The sequence below is a fragment of the Triticum aestivum genome, chromosome 6B, assembly GCF_018294505.1.
Source record: "Triticum aestivum cultivar Chinese Spring chromosome 6B, IWGSC CS RefSeq v2.1, whole genome shotgun sequence".
Taxonomy (NCBI): domain Eukaryota; kingdom Viridiplantae; phylum Streptophyta; class Magnoliopsida; order Poales; family Poaceae; genus Triticum; species Triticum aestivum.
The window spans coordinates 191,311,261-191,327,702 of NC_057810.1; positions in this window are offsets into that span (position 1 = coordinate 191,311,261).

Here is a 16,442-nt window from a genome sequence, read left to right on the forward strand (position 1 = left end):
CTAAGTACCAAAGTTGCAGTTTTTAGCAATTTTAAATTTAAGTGGAGTTTAGGCACAAGTTTAACATTCACAACACATAGCAAGCAAGCATGCAAAGAGTATATGAGCAGTGGAAAATAAAGCATGCAACTTGCAAGAATGTAAAGGGAAGGGTTTTGGAGGATTCAAACGCAGTTGGAGACACGGATGTTTTTGGCGTGGTTCCGATAGGTGGTGCTATCGTACATCCACATTGATGGAGACTTCAACCCACGAAGGGTAACGGTTGCGCGGGTCTATAGAGGGCTCCACCCAAGAAGGGTCCACGAAGAAGCAACCTTGTCTATCCCACCATGGCCGTCTCCCACGAAGGACTTGCCTCACTAGTGGTAGATCTTCACGAAGTAGGCGATCTCCTTGCCCTTACAAACTCCTTGGTTCAACTCCACAATCTTTGTCGGAGGCTCCCAAGTGACACCTAGCCAATCTAGGAGACACCACTCTCCAAGAAGTAACAAATGATGCGTTGATGATGAACTCCTTGCTCTTGTGTTTCAAATGATAGTCTCCCTAACACTCAACTCTCTCTCATAGGATTTGGATCTGGTGGAAAGAAGATTTGAGTGGAAAGCAACTTGGGGAAGGCTAGAGATCAAGATTCATATGGTAGGAATGGAATATCTTGGCCTCAACACATGAGTAGGTAGTTCTCTCTCAGAATTGGTAAGTTGGAAGTGTAGGTTTGTTCTGATGGCTCTCTCCATGAATGAAGAGGAGGTGGAGGGGTATATATAGCCTCCACACAGAATCTAACCGTTACACACAATTTACCAATCTTGGTGGGACAGAATCAACAAACTCGGTCAGACCAATTTAGTAAATCTAGTGACCGTTAGGATTTTCGGTGGGACCGAAATGCAACTCGGTAGGACCGATATGGTTAGGGTTAGGGCATAACTTAATCTCGGTGAGACCGATTACACAAACTCGATAAGACCGATTTTGGTAATTAGCTAACCAGAGAGTTGGTCAGGCAAACTCGGTGGGACCGATTACTCAAACTCGGTGGGACCGATTTTGGTAATAAGTTAACCAGAGAGTTGGCATTGTAATCTCGGTAGGACCAATTGCTCAAACTCGGTAAGACCGATTTTTATAATGGACATGCACAGAGAGATTAGAATCCCATCTCGATGAGACCGAGATCCCTATCGGTGAGATCAATTTGCCTAGGGTTTGTGGCAGTGGCTATGACATCTGAACTCGGTGGCGCTGGATAGAAAGAATCGGTGTGACCGATTTTGGCTTTAGGTTTAGGTCATATGTGGATGTGAGAAAGTAGTTGAGGGTTTTGGAGCATATCACTAAGCACATGAAGCAAGAGGCTCATTAAGCAACACCTCATCCCTCCTTGATAGTATTGGCTTTTCCTATAGACTCAATGTGATCTTGGATCACTAAAATGTAAAATGAAGAGTCTTGAGCTTGAAGCTTTAGCCACTCCCTAGTCCTTAGCATCTTGAAGGAGTTCCACATCCTTTAGTCCATGCCACTTCATTGTTGAACTTGTCTGAAATATACTAGATAAAAGTGTTAGTCCAACAAGAGATATGTTGACATTAATTACCAAAACCACCTAGGGAGCACTTGTGCTTTCAATCTCCCCCTTTTTGGTAATTGATGACAACATACATCAAAGCTTTAGATAAGGATATAAAGAATAGCATGTGAAATATAGAATATAGAAGCATGTGAGAGCATAACCATGGCAGAGTAAGCAATGTGTTACATGTATCTTGGCCATATGCATCAGAGCAAAGAATATTAAAGAAAATACCTTCATGCTCATGAGTCCTTCTTGCAAACAGTTTGTACATCAACAAGAATTCCTCATACACATGATTATGATGCATATACTTACCTTGTAGTCTTGAGTTGGCTTAGGATGGAATGAACCTGCACAAACAGGGTTAGATAACACAGGTACATCCACTAACCAGGGCAAACAGAAGAAACCACAAGAATACCAAGACTGGGATGACATGTAGAGAGTGAGTACTAAGTACCACATTGGATTAGACATGTCCCCAAGAGTAAAGATATGCAATGAATTTAAATGATTTCTTTCCCTTAGATGTCTTGCTCCCCCTGAATCTAGCATGTGATACTGGGAGAAGATAGGGAACATAAAATCAGAGCTGAAGAATATGAATGAACAGAGCTAGTGCAAACTAATGCAAGTAAGCACATATGAACATGTCTTTCCCCCAAAAAGACATGTGGCATCTCTCCTCTTGAACACCAAGCATCTGGGATCCTTGAGAAATACTTTCTACTTGAGTATTTTCTTCCCCTGGAGATCTCTCTCTCCCCCTGTGGAAGTGATATTCTCTGATGTGACCTCTCTCTAAATGATAAGCTTTGATGTGATCTCTCTCTCCCTTTGACATCAATTTCCAAGAAGGGCTTCTGGAATTTGTCGTGAATGGGTTTGATCCTTGAGTCACAGCACAAAGCATTTGTAAAAATGTGATGCTTGTAGAGGACAAGATTCATTGAGTGGAGCTGGAACAGACGAAACACAGAATAAGTGGCAAACTGTTTTTCCTGTGGTGAAATCGGTGGCACCGAGTTGTATGCTTTGGTTGTACCGAAAGAATTCGGTTGGACTGAAAATAACTAATCGGTGGAACCGAGTTCATCGCAGAGAAAACACTTATCACCTCAGCTCACTAGACTAATAGGATCTCACAAAGATTTGCAAGGAATTAACTAAATGATATGCAATGAATTGGATGCATAAAATGCAGAGAAAACAAGAAGAAAAGAAAGAAATCTAGATGAAGTTTTTTTTGAAAGGGGAAACAAATATGCATGAGACAAATGCAAAAACACAGAGACGAACACAAGAGAACTTCATCTAGAGATGGTCGGTGACAAAGTCACCTATGTTAGAGTATATTGACTTAGGAGTCAAGTGAGATCACTTGATCATAGGTCATACTCATCGTTTAAGCTCAAAATGGGGTTACCATTTTTCGTTCAAGCATCTTGATGTATTCACATCTTGTCGAGTTGCTTTAGCTCATGTCTTGGAGTAAAGCTTCTCTAAGATGGAATAACATACCTTGGTTGGTGGTGTTGATCATGTAGTTGAACTTATGTGGGTTTCTCAAGGTTGATGTGGCTCATCAAGAGTTGGGAGCACCACTTGGAATTTGAGTCCATCTACCTACATGGGTTAGTTCTTGCAAGGAAGAGCACTTGTGTATCCAAAAATGACAATCATGAAGCTCAACATAGAACTTGTCAAAGGATATGTTTGAATGGTTCCGTGCTTCCTTGTCTTCAACCACCTTTGTATAGAGACTTGGTGATGTAGAGATTGCTCAAGATATGAGTAGGTTACAATCTCATGGAATTTGATTCAACCAAGTACCTACATGGGTTAGATAACATGCAAGATGCAAATATGTCCAAGATATAAGATTTTCATCATAAGAGAAATATCAAGGATTAGTCATAAGCTCATGTCTTGCACGTATCCAATGGAGTTTCTACTCCAAGTTTGAAGCATCAATGATGTTCAATTATCCTCTCAACCTGCAAAACACTTTCTCATCAAGAGGTTTAGTGAATATATCCGCTAATTGCTTTTCGGTGCAAACATGCTTAAGATCAATGTCACCCTTAGCAACATGATCTCGAATGAAATGATGACGAACTTCAATATGCTTAGTTCGAGAATGTTGCACGGGATTATGTCAAATTTTGATAGTACTTTCATTGTCACAAATCAATGGAACATGTTTCACATATATCCCATAATCTTTAAGAGTTTGGGTCATCCAAAGTAATTGAGCACAACATGAACCAACGACAATGTAGTCCGCTTCGACGGTGGATAAGGATACCGAGTTTTGTTTCTTGGAGGACCAAGACACAAGAGATCTACCAAGAAATTGACAAGTACCCGAAGTGGACTTTCTATCAACCTTGTCTCTGGCATAGTCCGAGTTGGAGTAGCCAACAAGATCGAAAGAGGCCCTCTTAGGATACCAAATGCCAAAATTTGGTGTATGAATTAAGTATCTCACTATCCTTTTCAAAGCCTTAAGATGACATTCTTTAGGAGCAGCTTGATATCTTGCACACATGCACACACTTAGCATAATATCGGGACATGAAGCACATAGGTATAACAATGAACCAATCATAGAGCGATAGACCTTTTGATCAACCGGTTCACCATCTTTGGTCAAATCAAGATGTCCACTAGTAGGCATGGGTGTATACATACCTTTGCATTCTTGCATATTGAACTTCTTGAATAAGTCCTTAGTGTACTTCGTTTGAGAGACAAAAGTACCTTCCTTAGTTTGCTTAATTTGCAACCCAAGAAAGAATTTGAGTTCACTCATCATTGACATCTCAAACTTCTCCGACATTAGCTTTCCAAACTTCTCACTAAAATGAGGGTTAGTTGATCCAAATATGATATCATCAACATAAATTTGGCATACAAATAATTCTCCATTAACCCTTTTAGTAAAAAGAGTAGAATCAATTTTCCCAATTTCAAATCCCTTTCCAAGAAGAAACTTAGTCAAGCATTTGTACCAAGCTCTAGGAGCTTGTTTAAGACCATAAAGAGCTTTGCGAAGTTTATAGACATGATTGGGTTTCTTAGGATTGACAAAGCCGGGAGGTTGTTTAACATAAACTTCCTCCTCTATTTCACCATTTAGAAAAGCACTTTTAATGTCCATTTGGTACAATGTGATATCATGGTGATTAGAATAGGCAAGTAAGATGCGAATAGACTCAAGTCTAGCAACGGGAGCATAAGTCTCACCATAGTCCATACCTTCGACTTGTGTGTAGCCTTGGGCGACGAGACGTGCTTTGTTGCGAACTACTTGTCCATCTTCATCTTGCTTGTTGCGAAACACCCATTTGGTACCGATGATGTTGTGGTTGTTGTCGGGCTTCTCAACCAATGTCCAAACTTGGTTTCTCTCAAAGTTGTGTAGCTCTTCATGCATAACGTTTATCCAATCCGGATCTTCCAATGCTTCTTCGACCTTCATAGGTTCAATGCTAGAGATGAAAGAATAGTTTTCGCAAAAGTTAGCTAAACGAGTTTTAGAGCGAGTGATTCTCCTGGTTTGAATATCATTGTAGATTTGCTCGACGGGATGGTCTTTAGCAATCCTTGCTCGAACTCGTGAAAGATTTTGCTTGGGTCTTGGTTGAACATCTTCTTCATCTTCTTCATCTTCTTCTTCTTGACCTTCTTCATTGTTGGCGTTGTCGTTCTCTTGTCGTGGTGGAGAAGGAGGTTGTTGACGTTCTTGATGCACTTCCTTGTTTTCTTCATCTTGGTTTGTCCCACTTGTGGATGCTTCCGTATCAACTCTTGGTTCACCTTGTTGTGAAGTAGAAGCTTCCACTTGGACGGACGAGGTACTCTCCTTCACCTCCGTTGGATGAACCTTGCCAATAGACAAGTCTTGGATTGCTTTCGAAGGGTCCTTGTCTCCTACATCAATTGGCAATTGCTCTACTTGCGAGCCGTTAGATTCATCAAACTTCACATCTACCATCTCTTCAACCTTTTGGGTGAAATTGTTGTAGACACGGTATGTGTGAGAGTTTGAGCCATAACCTAGTAGGAAACCTTCATGAGACTTAGAAGCAAATTTAGAACGGCGATGCTTATCAAGAATGTAGCACTTTGAGCCGAATACTCGAAAGTATCCAACTTGGGGTTTGTTACCGGTGAGGAGCTCGTATGCCGTCTTGCTGAGTAGCTTGTGAAGATACAAGCGATTTGTTGCATGACAAGTTGTCTCAACCGCTTCTGCCCAAAAGTGCTTCGGCGTCTTGTACTCATTAAGCATCATTCTTGCCATTTCGATGAGCGTCCGGTTCTTCCTCTCAACAACTCCATTTTGTTGAGGTGTGTACGTAGCCGAGAACTCGTGTGAAATCCCTTCTTCATCAAGAAAGGTGTCCACATTTGCGTTCTTGAACTCCGTTCTGTTGTCACTACGAACCTTCTTGATCTTCACTTCAAACTGATTTTGGGCCTTCCTAGTGAAGTTTTTGAAGATCTTTTGGACCTGTGATTTATCATCGAGAAAGAACACCCATGTAAATCTTGAAAAATCATCAATTATAACTAGACCAAAAGAATTTCCACCGAGACTCTTGTAAGAGTTGGGACCAAAAAGATCCATGTGAAGTAGCTCAAGTGGCCTCCTTTTGGTCATGATGTTCTTCACGGGATGCCTTCCTCCAACCTGTTTACCTGCTTGACAAGCACTGCAAAGTCTATCCTTATCAAATATGACATCGTTAACACCAAGGATATGATTCCCTTTAATAAGCTTGTCAAGGTTTCTCATGCCAACGTGCCCTAGTCGTCTATGCCATAACCAACCTTTTGAGGATTTAGCAATGAAGCAGGTTTTAGGTTGAGCCTTTTTAGTGAAATCAACAATGTATAGATCACCTCTACGTATGCCGGTAAAGACCATTTTATGATTGTCTCGACGAAACACTTGGCAATCTACTTCAGTAAATAGGACATTGAAACCGAAATCAGCAAGTCTAGATACTGAAAGTAAGTTGTAGCCAAGAGATTTAACGAGCATAACATTCTGAATGGAGCTGTCATGTGATATGGCCACCTACCGAGGCCAACCACCTTACCCTTTGAGTTGTCACCGAAAGTGACATACTTTCGAGGACTATCATTTTCAGCAAGCTCACGAAACATGTCTTTATCTCCGGTCATGTGATCGGTACATCCACTGTCAAGGACCCATTCCTTTCCTCCTGCCATATATCCCCGAAGGTTTGCCATAAGACCAAAATGTCTCATTGCATCATCAAGATCAAAGTCATCATCATCATCCTCATCATAGTATCCATGTTCAACATCGTCATGTGGTGGATCAATTCCTAGTGAGAGTGATTCATTAGTATGAGTTTGACAATAATCTTGCTTATGAATTCTAGTGGCTTCGGAAATAATATCGCTAATAATTCCAACATTTCCTTTAGCACGCATAAGATTTGTAAGTTCAAATAGACGATCACCGAACATAGGATCATTGGAATTCATCTTACTAAAGGCAATAGACTTATGAAGAATTTCATCAAGATTTTTCAAAGAATAATCAGGAAATGGTTCCTCAAGAAATTTCCATATAGTCTAAGCACACTCAAGAGTAGGCAGTTTTCCAACCAAGTTTCTAGGCAAGCCTCTAGTGATAAGATTAATAGTTCTAACATTCCTAATCATGTCAATAGATTCATCAAGGGTAGGATGCATATGATCAACATAAGGTGCACAAGGACTAGCAATGTACTTGTTCAAATGATATTGATTGAAAATTACAAGCATCTCATTTTTCCACTCATGAAAGTACTCTCTATCAAGAATAAGCACTCTATGTCTAAGACTCCCCAAAGTAGACTTGTCGGTGTCAAAACCAGCGGATCTCGGGTAGGGGGTCCCGAACTGTGCGTCTAGGCGGATGGTAACAGGAGACAAGGGACACGATGTTTTACCCAGGTTCGGGCCCTCTTGATGGAGGTAAAACCCTACGTCCTGCTTGATTGATATTGATATTGTGGATGTTTACAAGAGTGGATCTACCACGAGATCAAGGAGGCTAAACCCTAGAAGCTAGCCTATGGTATGATTGTAAGGGTTGTTGTCGTTGCGTCCTACGGACTAGAGCCATCCGGTTTATATAGACACCGGAGAGGGCTAGGGTTACATAGAGTCAGTTACAATGGTAGGAGATCTACGTATCCGTATCGCCAAGCTTGCCTTCCACGCCAAGGAAAGTCCCATCCGGACACGGGACGAGGTCTTCAATCTTGTATCTTCATAGTCTTGGAGTCCGGTCGATGATGATAGTCCGGCCGATGATAGTCCGGCTGATGATGGTAGTCCGGCTATCCGGACACCCCCTAATCCGGGACTCCCTCAGTAGCCCCCGAACCAGGCTTCAATGACGATAAGTCCAGCATGTGTGTAGTCTTCGGCGTTGCAAGGCGGGTTCTCCTTCAAGTTCTACGTACCTGCCAAACAGTGTCCGGCTTCCTCATCAATGTTCCACGCCCAATAATGGCCTTCTTCCACGCGTTGCGCGAATGTGAAAAGCCAGGGTGTCTTTTATGTTTTACCCCCTAGTTATGCGAATAATCTGCCTATAAAGGAGGCAAGAATCCAGATCCAAATCACCATCTTCCTCCCGCAAATACTCATCGGAGCGCTTTCGACCAAGAATTCATTCCATCATGGACCGTCAATGCGGCTCCTCTTCTCGCGCTCCCAGCCCGTTGCCAGGAGATTGGAGGAGATGCTCTGTTCCGCACAACGAGCTGGTGAAGCTCCAAGCGGGGGGATATCTTCCTCCGGCGTTCATGGTTCCGGTTCGAGCCGGGCTGGCCACCTACAAAGGTGGGAAGAAAGAGGAGATTACCCCAAGTCCCAACAAAGGGGAGCGGGTATGCTTCGTCCCCTATCTGATAAGGGGGCTCGGATTTCCTGTACATCCATTCCTCCGCGGGCTCCTGGAGTTCTATGGACTCCAGCTTCATCACCTCACGCCCGCCTCAATCCTGCATATTGCGGGTTACGTAGCTCTTTGCGAGCTATTCCTGGGCGTCGAGCCCCATTTCGCGCTGTGGAAGAGGTTGTTCTGCCTTGCACCCCGCTCTCACGAGGGGTCCATATATCAAGTGGGCGGCGCCGAAATATGGCGCATTGCCGGGACCGGATATCCATCCGGAACCCCTAAGAAGGCGTCCGAAGACTGGCCTTCGGAATGGTTTTATATAGAAGATGCTCTGCTGCCGGACCCTGTTCGGATCGGCCTCCCGGAGTTCAGCAATGCTCCTCTGAAGAAACGCCTTAGTTGGCGTCCGCGGAGCCCCCAACTGGAGGAAGACAAGAGCGTCCATTATTTGAGGGGCCGAATAAGGTTACTGGCCCATTCCGGGTTGACCATGATTGGAGTCATGGCAACATGCATTATGCGGGGGGTGCAGCCACTACAATACAGGGGCCACCCCATGTGGGATTTCAACGGGGAGGACGATGCCACCCGTCATGGCCGCAAAGCGCCGGATTCGGTCGAAGACCTGGTGACGATCCTGTCCGGCCTGTATAAGGGGGAGAAGGAGGATTTCCTTCGGACGAACCCGTTAAATGGATTCTCCATGAATAATCCCCAGCCTTGGGTAAGCGAACACTCTGCATGCCCGACCCATGCTTTTTGAAACTTAAGTTTCTTATATTGTGTTCTTCTTTCGACGCAGGAGCTGCGCCGGATCGTGGAGGACATGCTAAGTCGAGCTCCGCAACCCGAGGATCCAGAGAGATCCCGGGATCCGGCCTCCGAAGAGGATCCGGACATAAAGGTGGAGCTAATCGACGGGGTGTTCCACCAGCTCAGCATGGACAATGCTTTAGTCGCCATCATGGCCGACTATCCCGGACTATATCCGGCTTCCCAGGTGATTGCGACCGAAGTCCTGACACCGTCATTCCTTCCTTGCTTATTTCTGACCACCGTATATGATGGCGCTGTGCAGGAGGCGCCCCTAGGGCGAGAAGCCGAGCCCGCGGTGGCTGACCAACAAAGGCTAGTCCGGACCAGTAGGCGGAAGAGGAGCGCGACACGGACTGAAATGTCGCCGCAAAGGTGTAGCTCACAATTCATTATTTAGAGCAACGTTCCTAGGAAGCGTTTGAGTGCTCATGACTTTTGTAGGGAAAAAGGCGCCCGCCGGACTGCGGGTGTGGAGGTTGCCAATCCAACCTCTACCAGCCAGGCTCCAGCACCTGGTCTGGAGGGGGAGGCGAGCGCAAGGCGCGAGCCGAACGTTCCTCCGATGGAGGATGCCGACAGACTGTCCGCCACCAAGTCTGAGGTGGAGAGTGCCATGAATCACAGGTGCCGCCGGACAGTATTTCGTGACACGTGCTTCTCCCCCGAGGCGTTGAATGCCTTTAACGCGGGGGACGCGCACCTTCGTGCTGCTCAAGATGGTTTTACCAGAGCCACGGAGCAGTATGTAAAAGACATACGGGTAAGAGAATTTAATAGTTATATATGCCAGTAGCCCCCGAGACTTAAAGTAGTTATATTTACTGATTTAAGGATCATATGAAATGTAGGATCTTACCGAGAAGAATACCCAACTGTCTCAGGAGCTGCAAGAGTGCACGACCCAACTTGAGGCCGCACTCTCTGGCGCAGGAGGAAACACAGGGACCTCTCCTAGTAACGCATTATTTTAGAAAGATAAGTAGCGTTTGGCCTTTGCGCAAGTCTAAAAAATGACGTTGCAGGTGCTGCCGGACAAGATCCGGACAGGCAAGAACTTCTGCGCCAACTAAAGGCTGGCGAGAGGGTGCTGCATAAGGTGCAGCATGAAAGGAACAAGCTCCAGGATGCCCATGCCCAGCTTGGAGAAGAGCTGAAAGGCGTTCGGGCCGAGCTGTCGGGCTCCGTTAGGGAGAATCAGCAGCTTCGTCGCGGCATCTATAGTAAGTTCTTGAGCGAACTCCTTTGAAAAGAAGATTTCGGCGAGGAAGTCAATTTGACAAAATATGTCTGCAGGTATGCTCACGGGTTGCCCTGCGGAGGAGATGCCCGTATCAACGGGTGATCAACTTCCTGAATTGTTGCAACTGATCGAGCGAGTTCGGCAGGCAATGAGCGGCGTCATCCAGGCTTTATGGCCAGCCTTCTCCTTACCCGAGGGTCTTGGGGAGCTTGAGGAGAAGCTTCAGGGAGTGCGGCAGCGCTTCCATTTATGGAAGATTTCGGCCTGCCGCCAAGGTGCCAGGGAGGCCTGGGCCATGGTAAAGACGCGGTACAAGAAGGCGGATCCCAACCACACGGCCGAAGTCGGACCTGTGGGGCCCGATGGGAAGGAGATCCATGTGAGTTTAGTATACGGCCAAGTAGAGTTGGCCGCTAAATTTTCCCAATAGGATTGTAAATTAGACAACTTGTTAGACGGGATTGAGGAAGAATACAATCAGTCGATTTGACAATGTATTATAAAATGACATGTAAAATGCCTTCTAGCCGGATTGTAGATCGTTTGTCTTTGCCGACCTTTTCGCTTCGACCTCGGGACCCTAGAGTCCGGAGTGTGTCCGAATACCTTCTCGGTTATGAAACAACCGGGGTATGCATGGAAACCAGGGTAGGGGTCATTAGTGCTTTATCAGACAAGTGCCCAACTAGTTATGTTATATTACATGGGTAGTAAGAAACATCTTCCAGGGAGAATAGTTCCGTTAAGGGTTCCTTTCCGCTGGGGGTGGCATGCCCTAAAGTGCATGTCCGGACTGCGAAAAAAGCAGAAAAACATCTGGGGGCAGATAAATAAGTAGATAAAAAATCATCTTTTAAGTCACCGACCGAATATTCCCTTAAGAACGCTAGCTTTCGGCTTCACCCAGTCTGAGGTACACATCCGGTTGACCCGGCAGTAACAACCGCAGAGGTGCTCCCTTTACCTCCTAGCCGAACAATCAGGAACGTAGGGGTAAGCACAGGAGCCAAGCAACCCAGCTTGGCCAAAACTTAAGTCATATCGATGCATATAATGGTGAATAAAAGGTACATGCAGAGGCTTGACACATGTGCTGGGCATGAAGCCCTTATAATTAAGCTTCTGGTAAAGAAGCCCCCAGGTATAATGAGTGCGGATAGCACATCAATTGCGCGCGAACGATGCGTAAGTAGGCCTTTTAAGGCCTTGATGAATAGGGTTGAGAAGAAAAAGATAAACAAAAGGTAGCTGAAGTAAAAAAAAATTTTTGGATGGGGGAAAGGGACGAACTCTTAGTCCGGCGCTAGGCATAGAATCTTCGGAGGCGAGCTGCGTTCCATGGGGTCGGCTCGAGTCGGTTATCCGACGCATTTCGTAGACGGTACGCTCCACCGGTCAAGACTTTATCGATGATGAAAGGGCCTTCCCATTTGGGCTTGAGCTTGTCCTTTTTCTTGTCCGGCAGGCGTAGAACCAGTTCGCCAACGTTGTAAGTCTTGGCCCGTACTTCTCTGCTTTGGTATCTTCGAGCCTGCTGCTGATAGAATGCGGAACGAGCCTTGGCGACGTCGCGTTCTTCCTCCAATGCGTCCAAGCTGTCATGCCGGTCCAACTCGGCTTCTCTTTCTTCATACATGCGCACTCGAGGTGAGTCATGAACGATGTCGCAGGGCAAAACTGCTTCTGCACCGTATACCATAAAAAATGGTGTGAATCCGGTAGTATGGTTAGGCATTGTCTGCAGCCCCCAGAGTACGGAGTCGAGCTCCTCTACCCAGTGCGTGTCAGATTTCATAAGGGACCGCACTAGTCTGGGTTTGATGCCGCTCATTATTAGACCATTTGCTCGTTCCACTTGACCGTTGGTTTGAGGATGATAGACTGAAGCGTAATCGAGCTTGATGCCCATATTTTTGCACCATGATTTAACCTCATCGGCCGTGAAGTTCGTGCCGTTATCGGTGATGATGCTGTGGGGGACACCATAATGGTGTAGTACCCCGGATATAAAGTCTATCACTGGTCCAGACTCTGCCGTTTTAACTGGCTTGGCCTCTATCCATTTGGTGAATTTATCCACCATGACCAATAGGTACCTTTGCTTGTGGGTTCCCCCTTTAAGTGGTCCAACCATGTCAAGCCCCCAGACCGCGAACGGCCAGGTAATGGGTATAGTTTTGAGGGCGGTGGGTAGCATGTAGCTCTGATTAGCAAAGAGCTGACAACCGACGCATCTTTGGACTAAGTCCTGAGCATCTGCCCGGGCCGTTGGCCAATGAAATCCTGTACGGAATACCTTTCCTACGAGGGCCCGGGCTGCGGCGTGGTGTCCACCTAGTCCGGCGTGAATTTCAGCCAGAAGGTCTCGCCCTTCCTCTTCGGAGATACACCTTTGAAGGACTCCGGTTGTGCTTTTCTTATAGAGTTCTCCCTCATGGAACATGTAGGCTTTAGATCGCCGGACTACGCAGCGGGCCTCATTATGGTCTTCGGGGAGTTCCTGCCTAAGCAAGTAGGCTAGGAACGGCTCTGTCCATGGGGCGATTACTGCCATTATGTCGTGAGCTGAGGGTGTTGTTTCATCGGCTGGATTGCCGGTTATGTCAGATTGCTCTGCGGCTGCCTCCGGTTTGTTATTTCCGGACTCCTCTTCCCATAGTATGGATGGCTTGAACAGCCGTTCCAGGAAGATATTTGGAGGGACAGCATCACGTTTTGCGCCGATGCGTGCCAATACGTCGGCCGCTTGGTTATTATCTCTGGCTACGTGGTGGAATTCAAGTCCTTCGAACCGAGCTGACATTTTAAGGACAGCGTTGCGATAGGCTGCCATTTTTGGATCCTTGGCGTCAAAGTCTCCATTTACTTGGGATATTGCGAGGTTTGAGTCCCCGCGCACCTCTAGGCGTTGGATGCCCATGGAGATTGCCATCCGGAGGCCATGTAAGAGGGCCACGTATTCGGCTGCGTTGTTGGAGTCCGTGTACATTATCTGAAGTACGTATTGGACTCTGTCCCCGGTTGGGGACGTTAGTACGATGCCAGCCCCCAATCCGGCCAACATTTTGGAGCCGTCGAAATGCATAATCCAATTGGAGTATGCGCCATACTCTTTAGGGAGTTCGGCTTCAGTCCACTCAGCGACAAAGTCAGCCAAAACTTGCGACTTTATAGCTCGCCGGGGTTTGTAAGTTATATCGAATGGTAAGAGCTCAATGGCCCATTTTGCAATCCTGCCAGTTGCGTCGCGGTTATTTATAATGTCATTTAGGGGTACTTCGGAGGCCGCTGTTATCGAACACTCTTGAAAGTAGTGTCGGAGCTTCCGGGATGCCATGAACACCGCATACGCTATCTTTTGATAGTGCGGGTAACGGGACTTGCAGGGGGTTAAAACAGTGGATACGTAGTACACTGGTTTTTGAAGAGGGAATTTATGCCCTTCTGTCTCTCTTTCTACGACGAGCACCGCGCTTACTACTTGATGTGTTGCCGCGATGTATAACAACATAGGTTCGCCCAGGTTGGGCACAGCCAGGACCGGGTTCATTGCCAATATGGCCTTTATTTCTTCGAGTCCGGTAGTGGCAGCATCCGTCCACTCGAAGTGTCCGGTGTGCCTGAGGAGGTAATAGAGGGGCAATGCCTTTTCTCCTAGGCGGGAGATAAAGCGGCTGAGAGCCGCCACGCATCCAGTCAATTTCTGGATCTGTTTGAGGTTTTTTGGAATATCCAGCTGTGATAGGGCTCAGATTTTGGCCGGATTTGCTTTGATTCCTCTACCGGATACAATAAAGCCCAAGAGATTTCCGGCTGGTACGCCGAAAACGCATTTTTCCGGATTCAACTTGATGTTGTATGCTCGGAGGTTGTCGAATGTGACCCTCAAGTCGTCTACTAGAGTTTCAACGTGTTTGGTTTTGACGACTACGTCGTCTACGTATGCCTCTACTGTTTTGCCGATCTGGGTAGCCAGACATGTCTGAATCATGCGCTGATATGTTGCGCCGGCGTTTTGAAGTCCGAAGGGCATCGTGTTGAAGCAGAATGGTCCATATGGAGTAATGAATGCCGTTGCGGCTTGATCCGCTTCTGCCATCTTGATTTGATGATAGCCGGAGTATGCGTCTAGGAAGCACAATGAATCGTGCCCTGCAGTGGCATCGATGATTTGGTCGATGCGGGGGAGGGGGAAGGGATCCTTTGGGCAGGCTTTATTTAGGTCTTTGAAATCGACACATAGGCGCCAGGATCTGTCCTTCTTTGGTACCATTACCAGGTTTGCTAGCCAATCCGGATGTTTGATGTCTCTGATGAATTCGTCTTCCAATAGTTTGGCTAGTTCTTCTCCCATTGCCTGTCTTTTGGGTTCAGAAAATCGTCGAAGAGCCTGTTTGACTGGCTTGACCCCTTTTAGGATGTTTAGGCTATGCTCTGCCAACCTGCGAGGGATTCCTGGCATATCTGAAGGATGCCAGGCGAAAATGTCCCAATTTTCCCGAAGGAATTCTCGCAGCGCGGCGTCTACATCAGGGTTCAACTATGCCCCGATGGAGGCCGTCTTTGTCGGGTCCGTTGGGTGGACCTGGAGTTTTATAATTTCGTCCGCTGGTTTAAAGGAGGTGGACTTGGATCTCTTATCAAGTATCACGTCGTCTCTGTGCACCGTAGCACGCAGCGCGGTGAGTTCCTCTGCCGCTAGGGCTTCGGATAGTGCCTCCAAGACTAATGCAGCTGTTTTGTTTTCGGCGCGGAGTGCTATGTCCGGATCACTAACGAGAGTGATTATCCCACCGGGCCCAGGCATTTTGAGCTTCATGTACCCGTAATGGGGTACGGCTTGGAAAATTGTGAATGCCTCTCGTCCTAATATAGCGTGGTATCCGCTGCTGAGCGGGGCCACTTGGAATGTGATTTCTTCGGACCTGTAATTGTCCGGTGAGCCGAACACCACATCAAGTGTGATTTTTCTGGTGTAGCGTGCTTCCCGGGTAGGGATTATTCCTCTGAAGGTTGTGCTGCTTCGCTTAATGCGGCTCCAGTCTATTTCCATTTTTTGAAGAGTTTCCTCATAAATGAGGTTCAATCCGCTGCCGCCATCCATGAGTACCTTGGTAAGTCGAAAGCCGTCCACTATTGGACTGAGGACCAATGCGGCTGGTGCTCGGGCTATTCGGAATTTAGGTTCGTCGCTGGCGTTGAAGGTGATGGCCGCGTCGCTCCAAGGATTTGCTGTTGCTACTTGGTAGACTTCGACAAGGCTCTGGATTGTTCGTTTCCGCATATTGGTTGATGCGAAAGTCTTGAAGACTGTTGATACCGTACCGGTATTGTTGGTGTGGTTTCACGGGGCTAGAAGCTCCTCGCCACTTTTGGCCACCTGCCGTAATATCCAACATGCACGAAGGCTATGTGTTGGGGTAGCACCCTTGGTACTGTGAATTGTACAGGGTTTGCTGAGCCATCCCTCCAGTACGGTTCCGTTCCCTTTAAGGGGTTTCTGTTTTTTGGTTCTTGTACCTGGTGCCTGAGTGTAATGCACCCTTTTGTTGCGGACTGGGGCTATATCCGGGGCCGGATTATCCCAAAACCTATCTTTGGTTTTCCGGAAACTTTCTATGGCACAGTACTTTCGCACTATGGTAGCCAAGTCGGCGAAACGTGTGGTTTCACAACGGCTGATGGCGTTCAAGATTCCCCTGTCCGTGCAATTGTTGCAAAAGATCGAGATTGCGTTTTCCTCTCGGGAGTCCTTTATCCGGTCCATGACCAGGAGGAATCTGGCCCAGTAATGATGTACTTTTTCGGCTGGCTCTTGCCGGATTAGAGATAGATCGCATATATCTAGATGGGCGGGCCTAATTGAG